A 24,017-nucleotide genomic window follows, 5' to 3' on the forward strand; every position below is an offset into this window, starting at 1 on the left:
CCGGTCCCGGGAGGCATATTACCCTTTTACTATATAGAATAGAGGCCTGGTGCACGGGTGGGGGTCGGCTGGTTTGCCTGAAGGGTGTCCTGGATCAGGGTGGGGGTCCCACTGGGGTGCCTGGCCAGTCTGGCTGAGGGGCTGAGGGCCGTTTTCAGGCTGGCGGGGGACTGAAGCTCCCAACTGCTCCTTTTTTCCTCTCTTTTTTTTCTATTCTGGGCCAGCTTTAGCTCTGAGGCCTCGCTGCTGAAAGCAGGTTTCTGGCCTTTACCTTCTGTATTTGATACAATGTTGCGGTCCGGCTGGCTGAAGCCCGGCTGACTGAAAGCCGGTTTCTAGGGTTTTGTTTAGCTTCTATATTTGCAACATAGTTGCTTAGAGTTGCAGCTGAGAGGCCGGCAAGTCAGGTGGGGAACGTTGGAGTTTGCCATCACTGGAGCAAGCAAGCCTCCCTGCTCGCTTCAGTGCATGGCTGCCGGCCGCCATCTTGGCTGACAGTTAATTTGCATAAGGATATGCTGATTAGCCAATGGGAAGGGTAGCGGTCGTATGCTAATTACCATGTTTCTCTTTTATTAGTGTAGATAATGATCGCTCAGAAAGTGAAACAGACAAAAATCCTATTTACCATTGCAACAAAGAAATTAAGATTCTGAGGAATAAACCTAACCAAGGAGGTAAAAGACCTGTACTCAGATAACTAGAGGAAATTGAAAAAAAGGTAAAGAAAATATAAACAGTGGAAGACTATATGGTGTTCATAGTGGAATTAAATCATTAAAATGGCCTTATTACCCAAAGCAATATAGATTCAATGCAATCTCTATTAAAATACCAATGGCATATTTCACAGATCAAGGACAAATAATCCAAAAATGCATATAGAACCAAAAAAAGACCCCAAATAGCCACATTAATCCTGTGAAAGAAGAACAACATTGGAGGGATCACAATACCAGATATCAAATTATACTACAAAGACACTGTAATAAAAACAGTCTGGTATTGGCGCAAGAACAGGCATATAGATCAATGGATCAGGACAGAGAACCCAGGAATTGACCCAAACAATTATGCTTAATTAATATTTGATAAAGGAAGCAATAACATAAAATGGAGTAAAGACCTTTTCTTCAATAAATAGTGTTGGGATATTTGGACAGGTACATGCAAAAGAATGAAACTAGACTACCAACTTACACCATATACAAGAATAAAATCAAAATAGATAAAATACTTAAATGTAAGTCCTGAAACCATAAAAATCCTAGAAGAAAATATAGGCATCAAAATATCAGACACTTGCATAGCAGAATTTTCACAGATACATCTCCTATGGCAAAAGAAACAAAGGAAAAAAAAGAACAACAAATGGTACTACATCAAACTAAAAAGCTTCTGCACAGCAAAACAAACCAGCATCATATTGAAAAGGTAACCTACTGCATGGGAGAACATTTTTGCCAATGATACATCTGATAATCTCCAAAATATATAAAGTACTCATATAACTCAACAAAAGGAAGACAAAAATCCAATTAAAAATGGGCAGATGCCCTAACCGGTTTGGCTCAGTGGATAGAGCGTCAGCCTGCGGACTCAAGGGTCCTAGGTTCGATTCCGGTCAAGGGCATGTACCTTGGTTGCAGGCACATCCCCAGTAGGGAGTGTGCAGGAGGCAGCTGATCAGTGTTTCTAACTCTCTATCCCTCTCCCTTCCTCTCTCCAAAAAATCAATAAAATATATTTTTTAAAAAATGGGCAGATGACCTATATAGACAAAGAGAACATACAAAAGGCCAAGATACATGAAGAAATGTTCAACATCACTAATTATCAGAGAGATGCAAATCAAAATTACAATAAGGTACCATCCCACACCTGCCAGAATGACTACCATCAATAAACCAACAAACAACAAGTACTGGGTAGGATGTGGAGAAAGGGAACCCTAGTATATTGCTGGTGGGAATGCAGACTGGTACAACTACTATGGAAAACAATGTGAAGTTCCCTTAAAAATTAGTGCCACCTGAGCAATATGTTTTATTAGAGCTTCTAGGATTATATCCAAAGTTCATATTTACCTGGCTGGTGTGGTTCAGTGGTGAACATCGTCCTGTGAACAAGAAGGTCAGGGTTCGATCCTGGTCAGGGCATATGCTCAGGTTGCGGGATCAATTCCCACTAGGGGGTGTGTGGGAGCAGCCAGTGGGTGATTCTCTCTCATGATCAATGTTTTTATCTCTCTCTCCCTCTCCCTACCTCTCTGAATTCAATAAAAAATATGTATTAAAATATCAAATATGGAACTGCAATTGACCCAGTGATCTTACTATGAGGGGTATAGCCTAAGAAGCCTGAAACACCAGTCAGAAAAATATATGCACCCCTATGTTCATAGCAGCATTATTTACAACTAGAGGCCCGGTGCATGAAATTCCTGCACAGGTACAGTCCCTTGGTCTGGCCAGCGATCAGGGCCAATCGAGGCCTTCTAGCTGCCAGCCAAGGTTTCCCTTCCCCAGCTGCTGGCCAGGGCCTTCCTTCATCCCTTGTGGTCAGCACATGTCATAGCAAGTGATCGAATTTCCACTCTCCCAAACTTCCGAGGGGACAATTTGCATATTAACATATTAAGCATATATATATATAGCTAGCTAGCTAAGATCTGGAAACAGCCCAAGTGCCCATAAGTAGATGAGTGGGTAAAAAATCTGTGGTACATTTATACCATGAAATACTACCTACACTAATAAAAGAGAAAGATGCAAATTAATCATCATTCCATCACTCTGCCACTCCACTACACCCACAAGCCATGCCCACCAGCCTAATCAGGAGCGAGTATGCAAATTAACCCAACTAAGATGGCAGCGGCCACGGAGCTGGAACAAGCAGGCTTGGGTTGCCCCCGGCAATGGAGGAAGCCAAGCTTCCCGCCTGCCCTGGCTGGCCCTCAGTTCCGCTCAAGGCTACAAAGTTTCAATTATAGAAGATAAATAAAGCCCAGAAAAAAAAGGAGAAGCTGGGAGCTTGGGTCTCCAGGGGGCGTGGCCAGGTTGAAAACGGCCATCAGCTCCTCACCAAGGCTGGCCAGGTACCCTAGAGGGGACCCCCACCCTGATCTGGGACACCCTTCAGGGCAAACCAGCTGGCCCCCACCCATGCACCAGGCCTCTATCCTATATAATGAAAGGATAATATGCAAATTGACCCTAACAGCAGAACGCCTGGGAATGACTGGTCACTATGACACACACTGACCACCAGGGGGCAGACGCTCAATGCAGGAGCTGCCCCTTGGTGGTCAGTGTGCTCCCACATGGGGAGCTCTGCTCAGCCACAAGCCAGGCTGACGGCTGCCAGCACAGCAGTGGTGGCGGGACCCTCTCCTGCCTCCTCAGCAGTGCTAAGGATATCCGACTGCAGCTTAGGCCTGCTCCCCGCTGGCAATTGGACATACCCCGAGGGCTCCCGAGCTTCCAGAGGGATGTCTGACTGCCAGCTTAGGCCCGATCCCCCTGGAGCAGTCCTAAGCCAGCAGGTGGACATCCCCTGAGAGGTCCCAGACTGGGAGAGGGCACAGGGCATCAATTGCATCAGTCAGGCAAATTTTTGTGCACTGGGCCTCTAGTCCTAATATAGAAAAAGCCAGGGGCCATAACGACCAAAATGACTGGACGGAGGACCGAACAGCAGGCTAGGGAGCTGAGGGAGCAGAACAAATGGTCACCATGAGGGGACCCCTGCCTGGATCAGGGAAGTGGCCAGCTTTCAAACCACCGGTGGCCCCTAGCCCAGGCCAGCCAGTGCCCCAGAAGGGACCCCCACCATGATCAGGGGCATGGCCAGCCTTCAAACCGCCGGTGGCCCCTAGCCCGGGGAGGCCTCCTAGCCGAGGACACCCAAGTCTGTTCTGGACCTAGGGCTGCACTCTCCCGTGAGCAACTCAGAAACCATCAGTGTCCAACTGCCAGTCTACAGGAGGTGGGAGTGCGTCCACCATCCACCAAAAAGTAGGACCATCAAACTGTTCACAGTCAGTGCAAGCACAGGTCCGTGGCAGACAGGGTGGTTGCCAGACCAAAACAAAACAGCAGAAACACCCTGCCCACCTTGGCGGGTGCAGCTGCAGTCCATGCGGGCCTGGGCAGTGTAGAAAGTGCTACCTTCTCCCAGGTCCTGTGCTGGCACCGCCGCCTCGCTCACCCTCAAGCCCCCCTGAGTCCTGAAAGCAAAGTGTGTAGGGCATCCTGCAGGAGTTGTGCCATTCGGGGTGCTTTTGCCCAAAGACATCCTTTGGGATGAATTCAGAGCCACATCTCACTTCCCATGAAACTGGAAGAATCATATAAAAGGAATTTGACAAAAGCTTTCCACATCTCTGTTTATTCTTTTGAATCCATAAAACTACCTTAAAGAAAGCATTTGGGCCACCTAAGGAGAGAATGCACTTTCTGGCCAGAGCATGCAAGATTCTTTTGCCCAACAGGTTAAAGGAAACAGAGAGCTGGCACAGTAGAAATGGACCTGGTGCCCTATGAGGAGACTGCAGGAATGGGTTTGCAGAAATTCCACAAGCCTCTTGCCACATTCTCCTTTGCAAACCACACCATTCAGATCCACCAGGACTGGAGGCAACTGGGAGTCGCAGCCGTGGTTTGGGATGCAGTAAGCAAATCCTGGGGGGCCTCTGAAAACATATGCAATTGATTATAAGACTGGTCTTTATTTAAAAAGAAATAAAAAAACAGCTTTGTTGAGATCTAATTCATATTCCGTACATGTCACCTAAAGTGAACAATGAACTGGTTTTTTAAAGTAAATTCAGAGTGGTACAACCATCACCATGCTCAATTTTTAAATATTTTCATGACCCCATCCCCTCCAAAAAAACTTCTACCTACTAGAATCACTTTCCTGATCATCTTCCCCAAAATAGATTGCATTTTAAGAGTGGGTAAAGGAAAGTTGAGGGAAGTTAAAATACTGCACAAAGGATCTTGTAAAATGACAAAGCCCAAAATGAAGATCATGTGTTTTCTTTATTTTTTAATTTTTTTATTGATTTTAGAGAGAAAGGGAGAGGGAGAGAGAGAGATAGAAACATCAATGATAAGAATTTAGGCCCCCTACTGGGGATCAAGCCTGCAACCCAGACATGTACTCCTGACCAGAATCAAACCTGGGACCCTTCAGTCCACAGGCCAATGCTCTCTCCATTAAGCCAAACCGGCCAGGGCCATGTGTTTTCTTTAAGTTCTGCATGCTTGTAATGGTCCCCAAATCTATACTAATAAAAGAGTAATATGCTAATTAGAGTGGACGTCGTTCCAGACAAAGCCACATCGGCTACAAGGGCAAAGGCTCAGGCAGCCATGGGTGGCTGCAAAGGGCTGAGGCTCAGGCCAGCAGTGGCAGCAGCAGTGAGGTAATGGGGGCGGTGCCTTCCCCTGATCTGCCAGATAGACTCCTGCAGAGGGAGGCCAGACTAGGGGCCAGGCAGAAGCAGTTAGGAGTGATCAGACCGGCAAGGGGGCAAGGTAGGAGCAATCAGGCCGGCTGGGGGCCAAGGTAAGGGTGATCAGGACGGCAGGCAGAGGGGTTAGGGGTCATCAGGCAGGCAAGCAGGTGAGCGGTTTGGAGCCAGCAGTCCCAGATTGCAAGGGGGATGTCCGACTGCCAGTTTAGGCCCGATCCCACAGGCCTAAATAGCATGGCTATAAAAAAAGGAGCTCTTACCCTTTGCAACTACATGGATGGACCTGAAGATTTTTATACTAAGTGCAATAGCCAGTCAGAGAAAGACAAGTATCACATGATCTCACTCATATGGCAATTTAATGAAGAAAATAAACTGATGAACAAAACAGATCCAGAAACATTGAGCCATGCAACAGACTGATTTATTTCAGAAGGGGTGGGGGAATGGGAAGAGATTAAACAAATAACTTATATGCATAACTCATGGACAATAAATAGTGTTGGGAAGCCTGGGGAGAGGACCAGATTGGGATGGAGTGAGACAACAAGGGAGGAGGGAAGGGAGACATATATAATACTTTCAACAGTAAAGCTTTAAAAAAGAAAGTAAAAATAAAAGGCATCCAAATTGAAAAGGAGGAAGCAAAACTGTCATTATTTGCAGATGACATCATATTATACGTAGAAAATGCTAAAGACTCCATCAGAAACTACTGGATTTAATAAATGAATTCAGCAAAGTAGCAGGGTACAAAATGAACATCTAGAAATCAATAGCATTTTTATACAACAACTAGAGGCCCGGTGCACAAAATTCATGCACTCAGGGGGTTCCCTCAGCCCAGCCTGCACCCTCTCACAGTCTGGGACCCCTTGGGGTATGTCCAACTGATGGCTTAGGCCCGCTCCCCATGGGGAATGGGCCTAAGCTGGCAGTTGGACATCCTTAGCACTGCCACGGAGATAGGAAAGGCTCCCACCACCGCTGCTGCGCTCACCAGCAATGAGCCCAGCTCAGGGCTTCTGGCTGAGTGGTGCTCCCCCTGTGGGAGCACACTGACCACCAGGGGGCAGCTCCTGTGTTGAGCATCTGCCCCCTTGTAGTCAGTGCAGTTGTTCCACCTTTCAATTGATTTGCATATTAGCCTTTTATTATATAGGATAATGAATTCTCAGAAAGAGAAACTAAAAACACAATCCCATTTACCATTGCAACAAAGAAAATAAGTACCTTGGAATAAACTTCACCAAGGAGGCAAAAGACCTGTATTCAGAAAACTACATGACATTAAAAAACTAATAGAGGAAGATACAAAATAATGGAAAAATATACTGTGTTCATGGATTGGAATAAATGAATAATCAAAATGTCTATACTACCCAAAGCAATCTATAGATTCAATGCAATACCTACTAAAATAGCAATGGTATAGTTCACAGATCTCAAACAAATACTCCAAAAATTTACATGGAACAAAATGCCGAATAGCCACAGCAATCTTGAGAAAGAAGAACAAAGCTCAAGGGATCACAATACCAGATATCAAGTTATAATACAAAGCCATTGTAATAAAAACAGCCTGGTACTGGCACAAGGACAGGCATATAGATCAATGGAACAGAATATAGATCCCAGAAATCTATCCAAGCCATTATGTTCAATTAATATTTGATAAAGGAGGCAAGAGCATACAATGGACTAAAGACAATCTCTTCAATAAATGGTGTTGGGAAAATTGAACAGGTACATACAAAAAAAGAAAAATGAAACTAGCCCCCAACTTACACCATACACAAAAATAAACTCAAAATGGATAAAAGACTTAAATGTCAGTTGTGAAACCCCCAAAATACAAGAAGAATCCATAGGCAGCAAAATCTCAGACATCTCTCCTAGCAATATGTTTCCAGATACATCTCCTAGGGCTGTGGTCGGCAAACTGCGGCTCGCGAGCCACATGCGGCTCTTTGGCCCCTTGAGTGTGGCTCTTCCTAAGCCTTAGGAGTATCCTAATTAAGTTAATAACAATGTACCTACCTATATAGTTTAAGTTTAAAAAATTTGGCTCTCAAAAGAAATTTCAATCGTTGTACTGTTGATATTTGGCTCTGTTGACTAATGAGTTTGCCGACTACAGAGTCAGGAGGAACAAGGAGGAAGATAACTTGTTACCTCAGGAAGTCTGGATAATAATTTTTAAAAAGTCAATTATGTTTGCACTGAGAAAGTTTAATATTTTCACGAAAGCTCAATTTTTAAAGCTATTTTGTGAAGAAAAATGTTAAGATTACTTGCCCTTCCTTGTGCTCTGAATACACAAGCAGAGAAGGATGGGAAATGTGCCAGGTTAGAGCTGGAGAGGGACTCAAAATGAATATTGGTGGTGACTTCTCGGTGAAGGTGGTGACGATATACAATGCAGATGGCCAACCAGCAACCTCTCACACACCATAGAAGACACAAGCTCCAGATGCCTGCCCCTCCCCAGGCAGCTGGGCTAGGGCCCCAGAAGGATTCTGGTGAGTCACTGAACAGCCTGCCAGAGTGCCACACATCTCCTTCCCTCCGCGATGAATTCCTGCAGCAACATGAGGTTTTATCCCTGCCACCCCATTTTTGCAGACTGTGTTGGCCTACAGAAATGCTTTTTATTTTTACCCATACCAGTAAGATACTTAATCTTTTCATATACATGGTCTCATTTCATATTTAAAATGACCCTGAGTTGGATGGCTGCCCAGACTTTTTACAGAGGCTGAGAGAAAAGATACTTAACCCGCCCTGAGTGCTGAGACCATCACTGGGAAGCCAAGATGGAACCCATGTCTATAAAACTTGTTCTATTTCCCTCCAATTTTAGGTGACTCAATCATAATATATGCTTTGAAGGCCAAAAGCTTACAGGGTGAAGAATTACTTTTCTAATATATCACTCATTCTGAACTTTTCTAGAGCTTTTCTCACATAATCGCCTCAGTGTTTCCCACTTCTTTTTCACTAGGTCCAAGGAGCCTCCCCATCCTAAGGGGTAGGGGCAGCTTGGCTGCATGCTGTGCTAGTGACGGCAGGTCTAGCCTCCCACTGGACCTACTTCTGGGCCCTACTTTTGGGTTTTCCTTGCCCTTTCTCACCACTTCTCCTCTTTCTCCTGGCATCTCCCAGCTCAGTCGACACCTGTATTTCCTCCCTTCATCTATCAGTAACTGGGGCACCATGGTCCTCAGGACTCAGCAGCTAGGGTTGCATGGCTTTTAAAGGCAGGTCAAGATTTTCCAGAGCTGGCTGAGATGCAGCATGAGAGTAGCATGCTGACATCAGTGCCCACAGTGGGGACAACATACTCAACTGTAGGCAATGCTGTGATTCATGCATGAGGTTGGGGGTCATTTTGTACCAAGGCTGTACAGCCAGCTGCTCTCAGCATTCCTAAAACTGGTGCCAACTCTCCCCCTGACATCCCAGGAAATCCACCTGGAAGATATCTGAGCACTCATTCACTAAGTGGCCCACCCAGATGCAAGGCATAGTTGTTTTGGGGAAAAGTATTAACTCATTGTTTGAATCACATCTTACAGCTTGATATTTATTTTGCCATTTATGAAAATCCAAAAGAATGGCCTAACAGGGCTTTTTCACAGCACACAGATGGCTTTCTCATTACTCATTCTGTCTCAACCTGTGGTTCAAAAGTCTGTTTTTCACAGCTGACCCCAAAGTTACAGAAACTGCTTACTCCTCCCTGTCTTCTGAAGTACTGGTGTCTCTTGATAAATAGTAGTTTCCATGGAGATGATAAAGAAACATTATTCATGTTGCAGTGGGCTTCTGATTTTACCTTGAACCATTAGCTTTAACCCACAGCTCATTCATTCTATGCATCAGGAGTAAGGAAATGGTTGCAGCCCAGGACACTCCAGAAGACCCCCATCAGTATGTCTGAGCGCTGTTCTCATCTGAGCAGAACCCCCCCACACTCCCTATAATACCTGTGCACACAAAAGTTTAGGTGACTTTAATTTTTATAAAAGATACACACTTTGGAGTTTCAAAAGATAACCTTAAAGAGACTTGTCAACATTTTTCACCTTTGAAGAAAATAATCTTTAATCTTTAGAAATAACTTGTATGTGATAAACTGAGTTGATAGGTGCCAGATATGATCATTGAACTAGGAAAAGGGAATGCCATATGAATAAATAGCATATATTTTTTTCCTTAAAGAAGGTACACCTCAGGGGTGGTCAGGCTTAATTACTTCTGCTACATATGTTTAAACCTATATAATAAAAGTGTAGTATGCAAATTGTCTCCTTGACTAGAGTTCTTCTGGGAGTTCGACCAGGGGGTGGGGGCGGGGCCAGCTGGGGGAACGGAGGGAGGCCCTGGCCAGTGGCTGCAGCAGGCAGGTGGCCAGGGGAAGGGTGGGAGTACCCAGCTGGCAGCTGGCAGATGCTAGGGACCCTACCAGTGCACAAATTTCATGCACTGGGCTTCTAGTAAAAATATGAAAATTTTGTCCAAAGGCAGTACATGTGTAAAGAGACCATAATAAGCACAGGAAAATACATTCATGGTCCCAGGTCCTAGTTCCCACCAATCTCTTTCTCTTAAAACCATGCATTAATTGTCCCTCAGGGACATAAAAGTCACTATCAGAGTAAAATATGTACTAATACTAAATACCAAATTACAATTTTTTGATTGATTTGAGAGAGAGAGAGAGAGAGAGAGAGAGAGAAAGAAAAACACCGATTGTTTTTTCACATATTTATGCATTCATTGGTTGATTTTTGTATGTGCCCTGACTGGGGATCGAACCTGAAACCTTGGTGCATCAGGATGATACTCCAACCAAATGAGGTGTGTTATCTTGCCAGAGCCACAAAATATTAAGAACCTAATATTTGAGTGTAAGTAATACTACACTTAAAAGTATGGTATTTATTCATTACTTATATTTTGAAGCATTGGGGCTTCACAATCATCGGTATTCATATTTGACACAGTCCTTCCCACATTCTGTCCTGAGAGTGCTAGGGCTGCATGGCTTTTAAAGGCAGCACAAGATTTTCCAGAGCTCAGCAGCTGTGTCAATACATTAAGGCCAGAGAACATTTCTGAGTAGCAAAGGGGCTTAAACTTCAGCAACCTACTGAAAGACAGCAGGAAGAATTTGGCAACAGGTAGAAAATAAATGGACCTCCTCTAACCAAGAGAGAAGGCACTTTTTACACTTGCCAAAGCTGAGACTGCTGCCAGCCTCCTGCAAAAAGCCTCATATGTCCTGGGACTTTGAAACACATCTGGAACAGAGGGGTCACTCTTCAGTGCCCTTGAACATCAATCACTTTTGGCTCCTTGGCACCTGCTCTCTGCTCTGCCTGGAGGGTCCCTCTGTGCATCTTCTGCTGCAGGGCCACAAAAATGTCAAATAAAATCCTAAATGACATTTCTGCACTAATATAACATACCCTGTCTGTGATCTCTAATCTTTAATCTATACACATGGATTTGCTGCTCTAAAACCCTCAACATTTTCTTATTGTTTAATGGATTAAGTGCAAATTCGGGCATTCAAGATCTTTCTCAGTCTGGCCCTCATGCTGTTTTTCAGGTCTTGTTTCCAATTGCTTTCTTACATGACACGTGAGGCCAAAAATTTGCTTGTTGGTGTTCACCTAACCACCTTTGCTCAAGCTGCTCCTGTGCTTTGACAGATGTTTGTGGGAAGCGTCAAGTGACTTAATCAGGTAAAATGCAAGCGTGAAAGCAGGGAAGTGGTTCTTCTGAAGCTGCTTTCTTTCTGTAAGTTTCCCACACCACAGAATCATCAATCATATTATGTCCCACAAGACAAATCTTGAAAGAATAAAGCTCAATTGACCTCAAGCCACATATTCTTAACTAATAGAACATCCTTGTATCAGCTCACAAGAAGACAGACTCTAAGGTACCAATTTTGCAAGACTGCTTGCCCCTGGTAATTACACTAAAAATAAGTGAAGGCAGCCAACTGGCAAAATTGCCTGTTCCTTTAGAAAATACATTTCATGTTCCTTTAAGCTTCATTGTCAATGGTTGGCTTAGATAAATGAGAGGCTTCCAGCAGCTTTTGCCCAAGACCAGGTTTGACAAATGTGGCATTATTTTGGCAGTCTTAAGGCCCTGATTCAGTCCTCAAATATCTGGCACTGTACATGAACTTCTGAACCTGACCTAAAGCTTTTATGGGCTTTAAATTTTTCAAGCAATTGCATCATTCAGCAATTGTGATGGCCCTGTGATGACATTGTTATTTATCAACTGCCCAAATACCACAATGCATTTAAGGGAAATTGACATAAATCAGCACAGACCAGGGCAGTAAGAAATGGCTCATCATTCAGATCCATTCAAAAGCATACAGGTTGTTACTGTAGCTCATTTAATTTGAAAACAAATAGAGAGAGAGAGAGAGAGAGAGAGAGAGAGAGAGAGAGAGAGAGATGCCACAAATTTAGAAAGTTATGAAGAGTAATTTGTAAATTTTCATCAAATAGCATATGCTCTGAGCAATTTATTCCCAAGTGTTTTCAATGGTAACTTGTTAGTTATAGGGTTTCTTCCTTTTCTTTTTAAACGTCTGCTTCAGTAGAATAAGATCAAGAAAATAAACAAAACTATTATTAGGGTTTTGCTTTTTACATCAAATCACCAATATTTCCATTTGTCCAATATAATATTGGAAAGATAAAATATACGTACCTGTGTCTAAAAAATTTCAATGGAGAATGTGTTTAATGTTTAAGTGAAATGTTATATTATTTATATTATTGCTAAATCTAATGTTATACATTTTCAATGTCTTGGTTAATATGGAACAATCTTTTTAATGAGACACACACCAAAATACAATAAAAGGGATAAAAATAATTCAGGGAACAAAGAGAAGGAAACCAATTTTGTAACTCTACTAGTAAAATCAGAATGAAAAAGATATTCTTACATATATATATATATATATATATATATATATATATATATATATTCCTTTATCTTTACTTAGACCAATTCAAATGTTAAGAAACAATCTGGAAGACTCTTCAAGTTCATCAATGATTAATAGGAAATTAACATTCAGAATAAAAATTTTCCCTCTTCCTCAAACAGACAGAATACAAAGGCTTTTCTTACTAAATCCAAGGTAATCAAATAATAGAAGATTGCTTATTTTTAAGTGGCAAGCTGTGATAGACAACATGGAAGAATATGAATTAATACAGGTATAGGAGACTATATTTCCATAAGTCTTTGTTTTGCTGATATTGTAAATACAAACTTAGCAGAAATGTTTCAAACCTGAGCAATCAAATTAAAATAGTTTGTCTAAAATATCTTCTAAATTAGACTTTTCTTAAGGGAAACAGTATGTTTGACCTACTTTAATTTTAAGTAAAGTCATCAGTTCTCAAAGTATGAGAAACAGATAAAGACTTCTCTTCCTTGGAATTCACTCTGTTGTGCCAGTATTGCAAATAGCACATTTGCAATGCCACTCATTCCCACTTGTAATTGATAATTTTATGTGTCAATGTGGCTGGGTCCTGGTGCACATATGTAGTCAAACACTGTTCTGTAAGTTTCTGTGAGGGTGTTTTTGGATGAGATTAACATTTAAATTGGTAACTTTGAGTAAAACGGATTGCCCTCCATAATGCCAGTGGGCCTCATCCAATCAGCTAGAGACCCCAATAGAACAAAAGACTGACCTCCTCCTGAGCAAGAGAGAATTCTGCCAGCAGACAACCTTCAGACTTTAAGTGCTGCACTGACTCTTCCCTGGGTCTCCAGTCTGCTGACCCATTCTGAAGATTTTAAACTTAACAGCCTTCATAATCAACTGAGACTATTCTTTAAAATAAATCTTCTATGTTTACCCATCTCTAGAAAACCCTGACTAATACAGCAATTATCTGAATAGTTATCCACTCTACATCCTCTGTACACATCTTGCTTTCATCTACATCAGCCATTTTCAATCTTTTCCATCTCATGACACGCATAAAATAATTCTGACAAAAAATCGGTATAATTTTGATTTATTCACACTGTGTGGCTATTGTTGTGTTGGCTATTGTTGTCACTTTTTTAAATTTGACAATCTAAGGGAAAAGAGGTCAGTGCCTCTGACTAAGTAGTCAGGTATTGCATGTTTTTGTTTGGTTTGGTTTGGTTTGGTTTAGTTTGTGTGTGTGTGTGTGTGTGTGTGTGTGTGTTCATTCCTCTTTATTGTACTTTTTAAATCTTCATTATTGAAAGTATTACATATGTCCACTTTTTCCCCCATTGATCCTCTCCAGCCCACCCCTGCCCCCTGCCCCAGGCCTTCACTACCCTATTGTCTATGTCCATGGGTTATGCATATAAGGTATTGCATGTTTTTAAAATTCTTTTTTGTGCCAATTTTAAATAGGTTTATTTAAGATACTGCATTTTCCTCTTTACAATACAGTTATAAAGTGCATTATATTTCCTTTCCCTGTGCACAGTCCACATTCAAGTATCAAGAATGCCCAGTTATTTACTATACAGCAGCTCAACTTTTAAAACTGCCATGGAATTTGCTACAGATTTGGGTCCTTCAATATTTTGTGTGGTACAATGCTAGATCTATGCTCAAAGCTGGCTTAATCAATTTCTTCAATGGTGGGCCCAGAGGAGGCACCACCATATGGAGGAGCTTACCACCAGGGAAGCCCCCAGGCATTCCTCCTGGCATGCCTCCTGCACTCTGATACAGTTTGTTAATGATGGGGTTGCAGACTTTTTCCAACTCTTTCTGCTGATGTTCAAATTCTTCCTTTTCTGAAGTGTGGTTCTTACCAAGCCCGTTGATGATTTAATTGCACTTGTCAAGAATCTTCTGTTTGTCCTCATCATTGATCCTGCCTTGAAATTTTTCATCTTCAATAGTTGCTTTCATGTTGAATGCATAGGATTCAAATAAATTCTTGGAAGACACCTTGTCCCACTGTTTCTCATCTTTGGCTTTGTGCTTCTCAGCTTCTTAGACCGTGCGCTTAATGTCTTCCTTGCTCTGATGACTCTTGTCATTAGTGATGGTAATCTTGTTCTCTTTTCCAGTCCTCTTATCCACAGCAGAGACATTGAGGATGCCATTGGCATCAATATCAAAAGTAACTTCAATCTGAGGAACACCACAAGGTGCAGGATGTATGCCTGTGAGTTCAAACTTGCCAAGCAGGTTGTTATCCTTGGTCATGGCACACTCACCTTCGTAAACCTGGATGAGCACCCCGGGCTGGTTGTCACAGTAGGTGGTGAAGGTCTGCATCTGCTTGGTGGGGATGGTGGTGTTGTGCTTGATCAGGACAGTCATGATGCCGCCAGCCATCTCAATACCAAGGGAAACAGGTGTGACATCCAGCAGCAGCAGATCTTGGACATTTTCAGATTTGTCTCCAGAGAGAATGGCTGCCTGGACAGCTGCACCATAAGTGACAGCCTCATCAGGGTTGATGCTCTTATTCAACAATTTTCCATTGAAGAAGTCCTGTAGGAGTTTCTGAATCTTGGAGATACGAGTAGAGCCACCCACCAGGACAATATCATGGATCTGGGACTTGTCAAGCTTGGCATCCCAAAGGGCTTTCTCTACAGGGTCCAGGGTGCCACAGAAAAAGTCAGCATTCAATTATTCAAATCAGGCATGGGTGATAGAGGTATAGAAGTCGATTCCTTCATAGAGTGAATCAATCTCAATACTGGCCTGGGTGCTGGAAGAGAGAGTATGCTTAGTACATTCACAACCAGTACGAAGGCGACAGACAGCCCTCTTGTTCTCACTGATATCCTTCTTATGCTTGTGTTTGAACTATGCAATGAAATGGTTGACCATTCAGTTGTCGAAGCCTTCTCCACCTAAGTGGGTGTCCCCAGCTATAGATTTGACCTCAAAGATTCCATCTTCAACTGTAAGGATTGAGACATCGGAAGTGCCACCTCCCAAGTCAAAGATCAGCACATTTCTTTCAGCTCCAACCTTTTTGTCTAAATTGTAAGCAATAGCAGCAGCAATTGGCTCATTGATGATTCTAAGTACATTGAGACCAGCAATAGTTCCAGCATCTTTGGTGGCCTGATGCTGAGAGTCATTGCAGTAAGCAGGTACTGTGACAACAGCATTGGTATCAGTCTTCCCAAGGTAGGCTTCTGTGATTTCCTTCATCTTTGTCAAAACCATGGATGACACCTCTTCTGGATAAAAGCTTTTTGTCTCTCCCTTGTATTCTACTTGGACCTTGGGCCTGCCAGCATCATTCACCACCATGAAAGGCCAATGCTTCTTGTCAGACTGAACAACAGCATCATCAAATCTATGTCCAATCAAGCACTTGGCATCAAAGACCGTGTTGGTAGGATTCATTGCTACTTGATTCTTTGCAGCATCACCAATCAATCGTTCAGTATCAGTAAAGGTAACATAACTCGGGGTGGTTCGGTTTCCCTGATCATTGGCAATTATTTCCACTTTTCCATGCTGGAATATACCCACACAAGAGTAGGTGATGCCAAGATCAATGCCAACTGCAGGTCCCTTAGACATGGTTGCTGGTGGGCACGCTCGGCTGGCACAGACTGGCCAGAACTGGTGTCCCCGAGTTCAATCTGTTTTTAAAATTCTTGCAGTACCCTATTGAAAATCTCTGATCTATATGAATAACATAATTTTATGTTTGCACACTTAATTCTGAGAGTTAGCATTCACTTTCTTGGCCACAAAGTTATATAGCTATTTACTCAGACCTTTAAAAAAAAAACCTACTCTGATTCCTGTGCCATTATATGTTGTATGCAGTTAAGTCCTTTAAAGCCCCTTAAGCATGAAGGGAAATAGTCTTCTCTGAGCTAGGAAAGGATACTGAAGCTTTTAGTAAAAGGTAGGATGATAAAAGCTAATCAGTTTTCAGAGTGGCTTCTCTCTCCTGGGGCCACATCTGTGATTTGAAATTAATTCCAAGATGAGACTCATCCACATACAAATATAAAGCTAAGGATAGCCTATTTTAGATGATCTCCTGATCCTCTCCACTGATTATGAAACACATTGTTTCAATAAAGTTGCTTTTAATAATAAAGAAATATGAGAAAAATTATCGATGAAGACAGGCCCCAATGCAATCCAAATCTAGCAGATATGATATCTCTAATCCGTTCTCTCATCTCTCATTTTAAGAGGGAGAAAATCATGATAGAGCAGAAGGTTGAAAACTTGTTTTGGGGGCAAAGGTCATTTTCACGTTCTTGGCTTTTTCCAGAGTGAATGGAGCAAACATGCTCTAATTTCAAAGACTGATTTCATTCTGACAAAGAAAACAGTTCAACAGCCAATCATATGATTACATCTATCAATAGCTTTTAATGCCAATGGTCATGAGGTGGTGTTGGTCTTTAGGTTCTTTAACTAGATTGGAAATGACTGGTTTATAATTGAAAACATCCTTTTTCATCCAGAAAGTTTCAAATAAGGTTATAAGTCACAAGACTTGCAATGAAATAGTCTTTTAATGGAAATTTTAAAAGGCAGAACAAACAAAACAAAATAAAAACAAAGTACACTTCTGTCAATTGCTGTGTTTCATTATGCAGAAATACCTAAAAAATCAAATGCACAGATCTGAGGTATTCTGGTTAGCTTGGTGCAGTCTGAAGTTTAACCTTTTTGCCTTCAAGCTTTATTAATGAAAATTTATCCAAAATACAACCAGCCTATTTTCCTGCTAAGTATGGTTAACAATTTCTCTTGTTCTAGTCACTGACTTAGACCATTGCTTTGGTAGCATTACTTAATAAATTATTTTGACATACTGACCTCTCACCTTCACCTTCCTCAGTGACTTCAGTTACTGATCCTCTTTTTGAGCATTTTTGTGAAGTGCCCTAAGGTTGAAAAAATAAGTAAGCCCTGCCCAGTGTGTTCAGTGGTTAAAGCATTGGCCAGTGGACCAAAGGGTTAGAAATTCAATTCCCAGTCAAGGACATGTACCTGGGTTTCAGGCTTGCTCACCGCCTGGATTCAGGGATTGTGCCAGAGGCAACCAGTCGATGTCTCTCTCTCACATTGATGCTTCTCTCTCTCTCTTTCTTCCTCCTCCCTCCCTTCCACTCTCCTAAAAAACAATGGAAATGCCTGGCCGGCGTTGCTCAGTGGTTGAATATTGACCCATGGGCCAGGAGGTCACGGTTAGATTCCCAATCAGGGCACATGCCCAGATTGCAGGCTTGATCCCCAGTAAGGAGCATGCAGGAGGCAGTGGGTCGATGATTCTCTCTCATCACTGATGTTTCTTTCTCTCTCTGAAATCAATAAAAAAAATATTTAAAAAAAATCAATGGAAAAATATTCTCAGGTGAGGATTTTTTAAAAAGTGAAACATTTTAAATTTTATGAAATTGTAGCAGTCTTAGGAAAAAACTGACTAAAAATGTCCTTAAGATCATGTAGAAAAAATATAACTAGAGGCCCGGTTAGTTACAGGTAAGGTCCCCTAGGCCTGACCGGCGACCAGGGCTGATCGGGGCCTTCCTTCATTCCACACCATCCCCTGGTGGTCAGCACATGTCATAGCAAGCAGTCGAACTCCCAGTCGGTTGAACTCCCGAGGGGACAATTTGCATATTAGCCTTTTATTATATAGGATATACTCCTACCATCATAAAATACCAAACACTTTGATAAATTATTAAAGTGAAATGCTTTTGAGCAGACTGATTTTAACATCTTAAAAAAGGGGCCCTTTAGTAAGTAGATGGGACTGCAGACCACCTCACATCCACATGGATGGGTCTTCCACCTTCACATGTCCTCTTCTTTCACTCATTTCATCTACTCAGAATCACCATACTTCCTAGATACCAAATTCTGAGATCCTCTCTGACCACAAGTTTCCATAATTCCACCCACCATCTTCTTAAGTCTGCCCACTGGTTCTTCATCCTTATCATGACTTCATCATAGCTTCTGTCTGGACCCCATGAACGTCTACTTTAATCATATTTTCTGTAGCAATCAGAGAATCCCTCATCTACTTAGCCCTTTTTCATAATCTTTAGCTCTAGACAAATGCCAAGAATTTGGGGCTGGAAAAATTTTTTACTGAAAAAACAAAAATTGGATCCATGAACCAAATTGCATCTCAGCTGGGGCCCCATGTTCTTCACTTCTGGTTGACAATGAATCGTTTTCAGCAGCTGTTATCTACCTACCATACCATTTTAAAGATTCAGCTTAATCTTCACAAACTTGCCTTTTCTCCTTCTAAAGTTTCCTTGAATTGCTATTTATCTTATTCTCCTTCCTTATGATTTTGGAAGGTGACATGTCCCTCACCTTCTTTAATGTGTGCCCTATATGTATCTTTTTACTCATCAGGAGTCCTTTCTCTTTTCTTATTCTTCCTCAGACAGTGAACTTACTTACATCTCTCTTATCCCCAGAAGAACTCTTCCTCAACCTGTCTTGCCCCTCAAGCTCACTTTGGTTTTATCACCAAGCCCTTGTATTCCACTCACTCACGTCCTCCTTCTCAACCTTTGAAAATCTGGCTTCCTTTGGTACCATTTTCTCCTTCACCCTCATCAGTTAAGAGCCTTATGTCAATGATCTAGTTTAATTTGCCTGAACCCAATTCCCAACCAGGTGACAGGTGACAATTTAAAGTGCTCCTTGCTCCATATCTTCCCACATCTTCCCCTAGGCTTCTACTTGGCATTCTTGAAGCTTGCAGGGAATTGTGTTTGCTACTCTACTAGTTTCTCACCAAGCATTTTGTGATAATTAGAGATTTTACTGAACATTTGAGGATCAAGAAAGGGGTATTTCACCTCCTTCCCTCTCTTCCTTTCCTGAGTGACCAAAAAAATTTTCCCTCTTTCCTTTATCCTTTAGGTTATCATTTTTCCTCCACAGAAACTGGCTTGGTGCCATGCACATGGTAGACTTTCAGTAAATTGCTGCTAAACAAACATGAACATAAGTATATTTTTCTTATGTTAAGTATCTTGTGGGGCTTTTAAAAAAATCAAATTAGGTGTAAGAAATTTAGTGTCCTCCATCATGACTCTGTGACTATACAGTGAAGGTTTTCTCCCCACACCCAGATATACAGAACAGGGTCCAACAGAGCCTGTACTCAATGATTGATTGTTGTGTGAATAACATATCAAGCTTGCTTTAGAAGAAAATCTCTCATAAGGGTTTTAAAAAATCATTAAAATTTTTATTAAAGGTACAGTGCATGATTGAAAGATTACTATTAAACTTTTACGTAAGATATGGTGTTGTGGTTTTGCTTTAAAAGAAAAAGTATCCTTACCTTTTTAAAAATACTTCTAGATGGAGTGAAAATGTGCAGGGCAGAAACAGCTGCAGTAAACACAGTGGAGTTATTAAAGGTTTTGCTACTAAAATGTATTGAACATGTACTGGTTTCTAGGTAGGAAATCCAAAATATATGCGTACAAGATGAGTACTGATTTTAATGGTGATAAAGATTTTGATTTTTCAGGCATGCTTTTATATTCCCCTAATAAATTTCTGGTATCAAAATTAAACGTGTACAAGGATATTACATTTACTCAGCCTAACTGGGAGGCTTGTTATGGCCCAAAGCTATGGTGGGCTGAACCCAAATCTCATAAGTTTCCCAAAAGTTGCCAACACTCTATCTTGAGATGAAAATCAGTGGTGGTATTGGTGACCTCAACCTTTTTGTCTCTCTCCTTTCAAATACATTTGAAATAGAAAAACACTCCCCTTTAATCTCAGGTCCAGCACAAAGCTGCCTCTTCCACCTGACCGAGCAAGGCCTCCCTTCTGCTGTCAGGAAGACAAACCTTTATCCTCAGGCCTCTGACTTTCCTTCTTTCCAGATCTGTTTTTGTTTTGTTTTGTTTTTGGTCATTAACAGAGAGTCATTATAAGGCTGAAATTTGAAACCAGTATATTAAAATATAAGATGGCTCTGTCTTTTGGTTTTGTTCCATCCACCAAAAGGGTGGATTACAAACAAATATTTGGTAATACGCAGTTACAATCGGCCCGAGTTTACACGTTTCCCGCACTCCACCGCAAATCTATATGAACCGAGTTAAAGACGGCTCCTGCGGAGTACGCGCAATTCACGCGAGCCGACTTAACTCGTTTCCCGCACTCCAAGTGTTAAAATAAATTAATCTGTTCTCCTTGTTATTGATACTTAAATGTCTTATTATGCTCTTGTAGCAAACTCTTCTGTGAGGAAATAGGTAAAAGAAGACCTCTTGGTAGGTGGTCTGGAATGATGATGCTTGGGAATCTGGGGACTCCATTCAGACTTAAGCTTGGACTGTTGTTTACAGAACCAGTGAGATACAAAAATAATAATTGCTGAAATCTCCCAATCTACCCCCAAATTTCTTAAACGCTCAGGAGCAAAGCTTTGTGTCTGGGACAGTGATGCTGAGAAGAGTAGCTAATTACCTTTGACCCTTGAACAATGTGGGGGTTAGGGACACGGACTTCCTATGCAGCTGAAAATCCACATATAACTTTTAATTACCCAAAAACTTAACTACTAACAGCCTACTACTAACTGGAAGTTTTACTGATAATAGAAACATTCAACACATATTTTGTATGTTATATGTACTATATATTTTATTATTATAATAAAGTAATCTAGAGAAAAGAAAAAGTTAAGAAAACTATAAGAGAGAGAAAATAGCTGTAGTGTTTACTGAAAAAAATTTTCATATAAGTGGACTTGTGCAGTTCAAACCTGTCAAGGTCATCTGTATTTGATGTGGCAAAAGTGGGAAGGAAACTAGGTGATTTTTAGCTTCAAGCAATGTCTTTCCCACTTGACTCCTATCCTTCACCACCATCCCTCCATTCTAAGGGTATGGCCCTCCCTATTCTCTTCCATTTAATCCTCAAGATGAATCTTAAACACCACATGCTCCAATACACCATATTAATGACCCCTCCACCACCTTCTAGTGATGACTTTCTCTTCCAATAGCCCTCACTGGGCACTTACTCTCTGTCATTTTTATTTTTGCTGAGAACCCTAGAGTATCATCTTGAAGGCAGAAGTGAGTCATCTTTCTTTGGATCCCAAACTCCTAAAAAAGGTTCCAACATGTCCCAGTTGATGGCAGTCCTAAGGTAAGGCTGGAAGAAGCCAGGCCTCCAGGCTGGCTGGGTCTGACTAAGCCATACATTGGCAGCTACCAGGCACTGCATGAGACAAGCTCTATAACCTGATGGCTGTTTGATCTGTGAGAACTCTCATTTTCAAAGCAGCATTAAGAGCAGGGTGCCATATTTTTATATCTTAAAAAGAACTCATTTTTAAATATCATTATATAAATTAGCATTATACTCCATTTATATACCATCATATACCATTAATAAAAGTATTGGAAGTTACCTAACTTCAAAGTATTTGAAAGGTTATTTGAAATATATTGAGGAATTTAGACATCATAAATAAAAGGAAGTCACCTAGAACAACCATATGATGTTAACCATATTTTTTGTAAAAAAAGAAAAGAAAAAAGAAATCCCTGGATATGTTTTTCCTCTATTATTTGATTTGATATTGCCAACACACAATTGACATTCAATACATGTTAGTTAATTGAATGCACAAATATGAAGTTTATTCACATAATCCATATTTTCAATACATTAAATATGTACCCTACACATTGCTATAAAAGTAAAGGAATATATAATTGATATCTGTGTCCCAGTAAAAAATTGTTGAAATATCTAATAGTAAAGAATAGCATTACCTTTGTGAACAGACAATAATTTAGCATCATCAAAGCAATAGACTTTAGTGAAAATAACTGGCTGTTTTATGAATAAGATCAGATTCCAGGACTTTCTTGGTTTATGGGATCTTGTGTGGGTCATTTCACTTCCCTAGGCCTCAGTCTCCTCATCTGTAAAATAAAGCCCTAGGACCAGGTGGCCTCTCAGGTGTTCTCCATGTCTGACATTCTAAGACTGTATGCCTTCTTCAGCATGGAACACTAATGACACATTCCTTGTTTGCTAGAAGACATCTTATTGACTCTGGGCTTTAATTGGAAAAGATGTGTGGCATGGCATATGCTGTGTGTGTACTCTACAAATGCCAAATTATGAGACACAGGATTTGTTTGAGAAAAGATAAAAATATAAGATTTATCACTCTGGAGACTTGCTAAACAAAGCTTTCACTTTAGTTTATTTAGGCTAAACTTTTTTCTCATGGAAGATGAAAGGTCAGAACTCATGATCTGGATCTTACTGAATCCCTCTTCATTAACTAGGAAAGAAAGCATATTATTGCACAGGTCAGGCTAATTGGAAGCTTTTTTGGTTTCTTTTCATATTAGCTAGATGAAGCTTGGATGCACTCTTGCCTTTTTGTTGTCGTACAAAGAACTGTTTAGCTTTGATTATCCACCTTATCTCCTTTTAGAAGTATGATGAGATTGGAGGGGGAAAAAACACTCTTTAAAGACAATAGCTCTACTCACGAGGCCAGATATAATGTATGAAGAAAAATATCCAATTTTTATTCTTGGCACTGGCCAACTCAAGACTTAGTTTAGGCAAGAACCAAAATATGTAAGCATAGGCTTTTTGGTCTTTTCAAGATCTGTCCTTTCTTTAGCAAGTGAGGTGACAATTTTTTTCCAAAACAAGTATAATACAGACAAAGACACTGACAACTTTTAAATTTTTTAAATTGTTTTTCATTTTAATTTTGTATCATCCAATGTAAGTCAAATGTTTGCTAGTATAATATGTGCTAGAGAATAAAACGAGTTTGAAATACATTAAAATGATCCATAGAACTGAGCTTATTCATCAAAGTTAAGTATCAACATATTCTTTAGAAGAGATAGCAATCTTTTTTTGAGATCTGAAAACTTATTGAGATGCTAATGCTACATTAAAATTTGTTTTTCTAGTGAAGCATTTTAAGCAATAAACTGTTAGGCACATTCTTGCACTCCATTATGCCCCGCTTGGGGCTCTTGCCCCTCCCAGCAATTTTCCTGTCACTGTCATTATAGGTTTAATGATTGATGGCCTTCAGTTTCCAGTAAACCGCCTCAGCCAGTTTCCAGTGGACAAGTTTACTGACCTTTACAAGATACATGAATATCCTGCTCCCCCTACTCTGCCCTGCCGATGCCATTTTGGTCTCAGCCCTTCTGCTAGCAGACGTAACAAATTTATAATTCTTTACCCCTTTCAGCCTCGTGCATTCCTCCTTTGGAGACCCTAACATAAACAAATAAGAAAAATTCAAGTGTAGTTTTATATTAGGGCACACAGGAAAAATTATACTTGCTAAAAATCAAGAATCACAAAATAAATATTGAGGCCAGTAGAAAATGCCATATTTTGGCTCATTTGCAAATGTGGGTGTGTGCACCCATATGTGTTCTTCTAGCATTGCTGCTTCTCTCAACACTACATCAT

At 41.0% G+C, this 24,017-nt stretch overlaps 1 protein-coding gene and 1 pseudogene across 1 annotated transcript in view; both read right to left on the bottom strand.

Annotated features, from left to right (window-relative positions):
• The window catches only part of LOC102440557 (serine/threonine-protein kinase DCLK1), a 518,233-nt gene that overhangs the window by 311,220 nt on the left and 182,996 nt on the right, over window positions 1-24,017 (bottom strand). The window lies entirely within an intron of this gene.
• Window positions 14,155-16,150, bottom strand: LOC102440238 (annotated as a pseudogene).

This window comes from Myotis lucifugus, unplaced genomic scaffold (genome assembly GCF_000147115.1).
Source record: "Myotis lucifugus unplaced genomic scaffold, Myoluc2.0 scaffold_7, whole genome shotgun sequence".
Classification (NCBI taxonomy): Eukaryota; Metazoa; Chordata; class Mammalia; order Chiroptera; family Vespertilionidae; genus Myotis; species Myotis lucifugus.